The sequence below is a fragment of the Lepus europaeus genome, chromosome X, assembly GCF_033115175.1.
Source record: "Lepus europaeus isolate LE1 chromosome X, mLepTim1.pri, whole genome shotgun sequence".
NCBI lineage: Eukaryota > Metazoa > Chordata > Mammalia > Lagomorpha > Leporidae > Lepus > Lepus europaeus.
In genome coordinates this window covers 40,076,530-40,083,898 of record NC_084850.1, presented here as the reverse complement: position 1 = coordinate 40,083,898, position 7,369 = coordinate 40,076,530, and the positions used below count along the sequence as shown (strand labels likewise).

General features: G+C 38.6%; 1 pseudogene; it reads right to left on the bottom strand.

Moving 5' to 3' along the window:
- Positions 1-1,324: 1,324 nt before the first annotated feature.
- Positions 1,325-6,637, bottom strand: LOC133752566 (protein FAM204A-like; annotated as a pseudogene).
- Positions 6,638-7,369: the final 732 nt, after the last annotated feature.

Below are 7,369 nucleotides of genomic sequence, written 5' to 3'. Positions count from 1 at the left end.
CATAGCCTTGGCAATTCATGATGAGAGCCTAGGGTGGCTACTGGCACCATCAGCTAGAGTGTCAATTTGTTGGGTCAACAACAGGAGCCACTGTGCACTTGCTCCTCATGTGGGATCTCTGTCCTTAATGCACTGTACATTTTGATTTAATACTATAACTAGTACTCAAACAGTATGTTTCACTTTGTGTTTCTATGTGGGTGCAAACTGTTGAAATCTTTATACTAAATTGATCTTCTGTATATAAAGAGAATTGAAAATGAAAAAAAAAAAGACACATGCATCACATACAAGAGTGCTTGGATTCAGGTCTTGGCTCTGCTCCTCATTCTAGCTTCCTGCTGATGTTCACCATGGGAAGCAGCAAGTGATAGTTGAAGTACTTCAGTCCCTCCCATCCATGTGGAATACCTAGATTGAATTTGTGGCTTCTAGTTTTTGCCTGGCCCAACCCTAGCTGTTTCAAGCATTTGTAGAGTAAAACAGTGGTTGAGAGTTTTCTATCTGTTTGTGACTCTGCCACTCAACTAGATAATTTTTTTAAAAGGGGGAAAAAATCCACAATTCCAGAATAACAAGTACAGATAAAGTATACAAGTTCCCTCGTTCAGCTAAGCCAAACAGACAAAAAGTAAATTTGATTTTATATCCTAGATCTGTATAAACAACAAAATGCAACCTGATACTTTTCCTGTATGTATGACTATGCTTAGGTTTATTATACATATAAAAGAGTGTCTCACTTTATTCACTTCAATAGGATGAAGTTCTTAGAGATTTTTAAAAAGTTGATAATCAATTCTCAATTTTTACGCTTGCTTTTCCTGCCTATCAATTTCCTGACATATATGAAAAATTTAATAAGTCTTTTCAGTAAATTGAGTAACATTCTGTAAGTATTTTTTTTATTAGGCAGAGTTAGACAGTGAGAGAGAGAGAGAGATAGAGAGAGAGAGAGAAAGGTCTTCCTTTTGTTGGTTCATTCCCCAAATGGCCGCTACATCCAGCACTACGCCAATCCGAAGCCAGGAGTCAGGTGCTTCCTCCTGGTCTCCCATGTGGGTGCAGGGGCCCAAGCACTTGGGCCATCCTCCACTGCCCTCCCGGGCCACAGCAGAGAGCTGGACTGGAAGAGGAGCAACCAGGACTAGAACTCAGCGCCCATATGGAATGCTGACGCCGCAGGCGGAGGATTAACCAAGTGAGCCAAGGCACTGGCCCCATCTGTAAGTATTTTGAAGAACTCTACCAAGTTACATATATCCCATGTTATTTTTTATTTTCTATCTCTTCATTTCTTCATTGTTTCAAACTCTCATGATGGCTATGCATTGTCAGACTCCCTTTTGTCTTTTACAAACTTGAGGCAAGTACTTGATTTGGCAATTTTTACACCAATCTCCGGAGTAGCTAGCTGGTTGCTGAGTTCCTCAGCTTTCTCAGTATCCCACTCCTCCACAGCCTGGTCTGTCCTTGTTTCAAGGTCTGACTCACCAATATTTTTAAAAAATATTTATTTATTGATTGATTGATTAGAAAGGGAGAATGATGGGGGTGGAGAGAAAGACACACACACACACAGAGAGAGAGAGAGAGAGAGAGAGAGAGAGATCTTCCATCTGCTGGTTCACTCCCCCAATAACCACAACAGCCGGGGCTGGGCCAGGCTAAAACCAGGAGCCAAAACTCCATTTGGGTTTTCCACATGGGTGGCAGGGGCCCAAATACTAGGGTCATCATCTGTTTCCTCCCCAGGAGCATTAGCATGGAGTAGGATTGGAAATAGAGCAGCTGGGACTTGAACAAGCACTCCAACATGGGATGCCAGCAATGCAGGTGTCAGCTTAGTTTCCTGCACTACGAAACCAGCCCCAGCATTTTTATTTTTAACAAGGGGTTCCAATCTATCATTGACTCCAAAACACTGAGTATGCTCCTTACACTGGGTTTCATTCGAGGTCTATTCACTTTGAGATTCTTTATCATTCTTCAACTTATTTTTCCTGGAGTATCTTCTTATTTTTCCCTCTGGATCTTGAGGCTGCCTTTTTCAAAATGGTTTTCTTTATGTATACTTGAGATTTATTCCACACACTTAAGAGAATTCCAGAAGGACACGTTTCACATGCATTTGCATTTGCCTCTGTTTCAGAGTTTGATCCATCTGTTGGGAAATCTGAGACTGCTGTTTTTCTAATGGACCCATACTCTTTGTCTTCCTGTAAGTCAAATGCAGAGTTGTCTAGTGTGGCTTCATTTTCAGAATTCAAGATCACTATCATTCAGGCCAGGGTCAGTGGTCTACTCCAAAACTTTTCTTTGGTCATGAAGACACTACCTGGTAGTCATTCACCATTTGGCCTCATCAAACATTATTATGTTTTTTTTTTTTTTTTTTTTAGCTCAGGGTTGACATTGAAACTTTTCTGAATAAAAAGAATTACTTTCAATCACTATTTTTGAATATTAAAAGATTTTTGGAATTCGCTTTTGCTGCATATTTGATAATGTTTCTTAATGAATTTAACTTGCATTTACAAGGCAATGCAATACTGTAGTAACCATTTTAATGACAATTAACATTTGAAACACAAGTAACGTAAAGATGCTCTATATACTTCCCATCTGGTAAACTGTTAAAACGAGAACAAAGCTTTACATTTCCCCACAAATTTACTGTGGACACATTTACTGAGCTCAATGTACAGTCCCAGCAGTGCTTTTCCAACCTTGATGTAAGTACAAAAGAAAATTTCCATTTTTCAAAATCCAAACTGTGCCACTGAGGAACTTCCACTTCCAATCAATTGGAAGTGATTAATCTACAATGTAATGACATGCTAAAAGTCAAATATCAAGGGAAGAATATAATAGAATTCTATAACTGTCTTTTCAGCAATGAATGTTCATTTTAAAATCATAAGCCCATGAATTAATATCAGCATTTGGAAGTAACCGTGTGAAAAAACAAACCGTATAAATGATGAAATACATAAAATCTTATGACAGACTAGCATTAAGAGATGAATATCAGGGCTGGTGCTATGGCGCAGTGGTTTAAGCTACTTGTCTACAGTACTTGCATCCCATATGGGCACCAGTTCAAGTCCCAGCTGCTCCACTTCTGAACCCTGCTCCCTGCTAATGCACCTGGGAAGGCAGCAAGACAGCCCAAGTGCTTGGGTCCCTGCACCCATGTGGGAGACCCGAAAGAAGCTCCTGGCTCCTTGGTATGGACCTCTGGCTGTTCTGGCCATTTGAGGAGTGAACCAAGAAAGAGTGTCATTCTTCCTATTATTAATCCTGTATTACAAAAGAAGTCCTCAATTATTACTATACTTTCAGCTTTTAGTTATTATTCATTTTCATCTTATTTGAAAGGTAGAGAGACAGCAACAGAGACAGAGAAAGATCTTCCATCTGCTGGATTGCTCCCCAAGTGCCAACAACAGCCAGGGCTAGGTCAAGTTGAAGCCAGGAGCTCAGAACCCTATCCAGGTGGCATAGGGACCAAGCACTTGAGTTACCATCTTCTGTTTCCCAGAGCGTGCATTAACAGGAAGCTGAAATCAGAAGCAGAGTCAGGACTCAAACTCAGACACTCTGATACAGAATGCAAGCATCCAAAGTGGCATCTTAATCACCGAGCCAGACAGCCCCCCCCCCCCTTATTGTTTAAGTTCATCAATAAAAACAGCAGAAATCTGCTTTTTCTTTTGTTATGTAGATGTCTATAAAATATCTCCAGTTTTGCCATTTGGCCCACAAAACCTAAAATATTTTCTCTCTGGTTCCTTTACTGTTAGTTTTCCAACCTCTTATCCATAAGTCTCCACACAGTCTGCTATCTCTCTATCCCCTAATCTAAGGTCCTATTATTTTTTTCCTTCACTTACTTCAATCCAACTACATTGGATTCCTTAGGGCTGGAATAATCTTTCTCTAACTATGAACATGTGTAATTCGTTAATTTACCACAAATATTGCTCAAAGGTCACCTCAGTGAGACCTTCTCAAAGCACTCTGTAAAACTGCAACAATATTGCTAACTCCTCCCAACCATTACCTGCTGGCTCCTGCCTGTTCTCCTTTGTTCTTCATAGCCTTTATCACCTGTTATCACGTGTTATCACATGTTATTTCTTGTTTGTTCATTGCCACCTCTATTCACCAGAAAGCAAACTTCGCAGGTTAATTATTTTTTTTCCTTTTCTACTCAATAATATGTCCATAGCACCTTGAACAATAAATGGTACATAGGAGATCTTCAATAAATATTTATCACATAAAACTTTCTCATTTCTTTTTTAAATAAATACACTATCTTATAAATCTCCATGCCTTGAATTCATGATCTGTAGTCTTCTCAACCTCCTTCTTGGCTCAAAATCACCATATGTTTTTCTATTAGATCTATTTTCTTTCTTTTTTTTTTTTTTGACAGAGTTAGAGAGAGAGAGACAGAGAGAGAGAGAGAGAGAAACAGAGAGAAAGGTATTCCTTTTCTGTTGGTTCATCCCACAAATGGCCGCTATGGCTGGTGCCCTGCGCCGATCCAAAGCCAGGAGCCAGGTGCTTCCTCGTGGTTTCCCATGCGGGTGCAGGGCCCAAGGACCTGGGCCATCCTCCACTGCCTTCCCGGGCCACAGCAGAGAGCTGGACTGGAAGAGGAGTAACTGGGACAGAATCTGGCGCTCCAACCGGGACTAGCCGGAGCCGCGGCTCACTTGGCTAATCCTCTGCCTGAGGCGCTGGCATCCTCGAGCTATTTTCTTAATTTATAATAAAATATTAATAGTAAGAACTAACATTTTTAGGCTTTAGGATATACCACTCATTCCACTAAACACTAGTAGCAAACATCCTTTTTCTCTTCCAGCTACAAAATGAAAAACAAACCAAAAAAGGGGAAAAATCATATTTTAATTTTCATTTCATGCTCGTTCCCCTATTTATGCTATTTCAGTGGTCTACAATGCTTATTGAAAGTTTTTTTCATCTGATTTAATGCAATGACTCTGGAATCTTTATTCTTTAGTAAAAATTCCCAGGTGTTTCTAATGTGCAGCCAGAGTTGATAACCATTGTGCCTACTTTGCAGACTTCAAAATTATGAAGTCTTTTCTATTCTTCCAGGATGGTAAATGCATGACTCAGCCAATCAGAGTACTCAATACCCTTGGACACAAAGATTGATCCAGAGTCAGACTGAGTATTTTACTACAATATAAATGGGCCCAGGAAGAGAAAGAAGGGCCTCTTTTTCCTTCCAAAGGCTTGGGCCTGGAGGACAAAGTAATCCCAGAATTGTGAAGGGCCATGTATTTCACAGCATGGCTTGAAACTGACTAAGCATGGTGTCAAAACATAGGAAAAAAAATAGTTGGAGATGACAGATGAGAGGGAAGGGAAAAGGGGAAGGGGGAGGGAGAAACCTAATTATATTATTTGGACTCTGGGATCCAACTGACCCTGTAATGATTTTTTCTTGTTCCTCTCATCCAAGTCATTTAGTCAACATAGCATTTTGTTTTGACTAGTGACCATTTGTTTTGTTTTAGCCAATTGTTTTTGTCACTTGCATACAAGAATCCTGAATAACAGACTACACTTTATGTACATTATCTTATTTGAACTCCATAAGAGCTCTGTAATACATATAGAATCATGGTTTTTCAATTTTCAGATGAGAAAATGAGCTTCAGTATAGTTTTATCACAGTCATATAATTAGTTCATGGTATAAATAGCTTTCATATCCTATACATACTTCACACATAACTGAATACCCTTTGATTGTTTTATCACACTTTTTATTATCAATTTCGCATTTTACTTATTTGTACAAAGGTAACGATTTCATTTATTTCATATATATGATTTTAAGAAGATAATGATACCTCCCACCATCCTACCCACCCTCTCTCCTCCTTTCTTTCTTCTTGTTTAGTTTTTATGATGACATACTTTCAATTTTCTTTAAAATCACAATTATTTTATAAACTTCCACTAAATAAAGAATTCAATAAGTAGTAAGTAGAAAGACCACTGTTCCTCAGAGTATTGACAAGGGCTACAAACAGTAATCAAGCTTCAAAATGTCAGTTTCACTCATATACTTTACATTTTTGTACTCCATATATTAGTTACCACAAATCAGAGAAAATATGATACTTTTCCTTTTAGGACTGCCTTATTTTACTAAGCATAATGGTCTCCAATTGCACCCATTTTGTGGTGAAAGACAGGATGTCATTCTTCTTTATGGGTAAGTATTATTCCATCATATATACATACCACAGTTTCTTCATCCAGTCATCAGTTGATGGGCATCGGGTTGATTCCATATCCTAGCTGTTGTGATCTGAGCTGCTATTAGCATGGGGTACAGATATCTCTTTCATATGCTGATTTCATTTTCTTTGGGCAAATTCCCAGGAGTGGGATGGCTGAGTCATATGGTAGGTCTATTTTCAGATTTCTGAGGAATCCCCATACTGTCTTCCATAATGGTTGTACTAGTTTACATTACTACCAACAGTATACTAGGGTACCTTTTTCTCCACATCCTTCCAACATTTGTTATGTATTGATTTTTGAATGATAGCCATTCTAATGGGGATGAGGTGAAACCACATTGTGGTTTTTATTTGCATTTCCCTATGGCTAGTGATCCTGAGCATTTTTCCATGTGTCTAGTGTCTATTGGTCGTTTGTATTTCATCCTTTGAAAAATACCTGTCCATATCTTTGGTCCATTTCTTAGCTGGATTGCTTGTTTTGTTGTTGTTGAATTTCTTCAGGTCACCCTCTTCCTAGTCTGTTTATTCTACTTGGGACCTAATAATCACAAATATTTATGTGTTACAGTGTGCTAATTTGAAACATGCATATAATGTATACTGATCCAATTCAGATAAGTAGCATTTTCATCTCCTTAACATTTATCATCTTTTTGTTTTGCTATCCAGAAGTTGACAAGAGAGTTGGTGTTTGATTTTTATACCCAGATTTTTTAGGTTTGAGGAAAACTCTGGGAGCTTCAGTACAATTTCCAAGTATCACATGAGGACATTCCTGATTGTACACTACTGCTCCCCGCCCCATAGGCCTTCCATAACATAGCTTACTCCATGGGAAGAAAGTCCATTTTTATGCATACAGTGCTATATCAAATCCTCCAGTATGCAACACAACTTTATCAGTAAAACTATATGCAATGTGCACAAAAAATGTGTTCCCATCACTGACCTTGGGTTAAATGCTATTCTTAAATGTCATTTTAAAAAACTTTGTTACTTACTTAGTGGCTTGCCAAAAGAGGTAATAATAGAGAAGTTTCTTTAAAAATGTATCCAGGATAGCAGCCT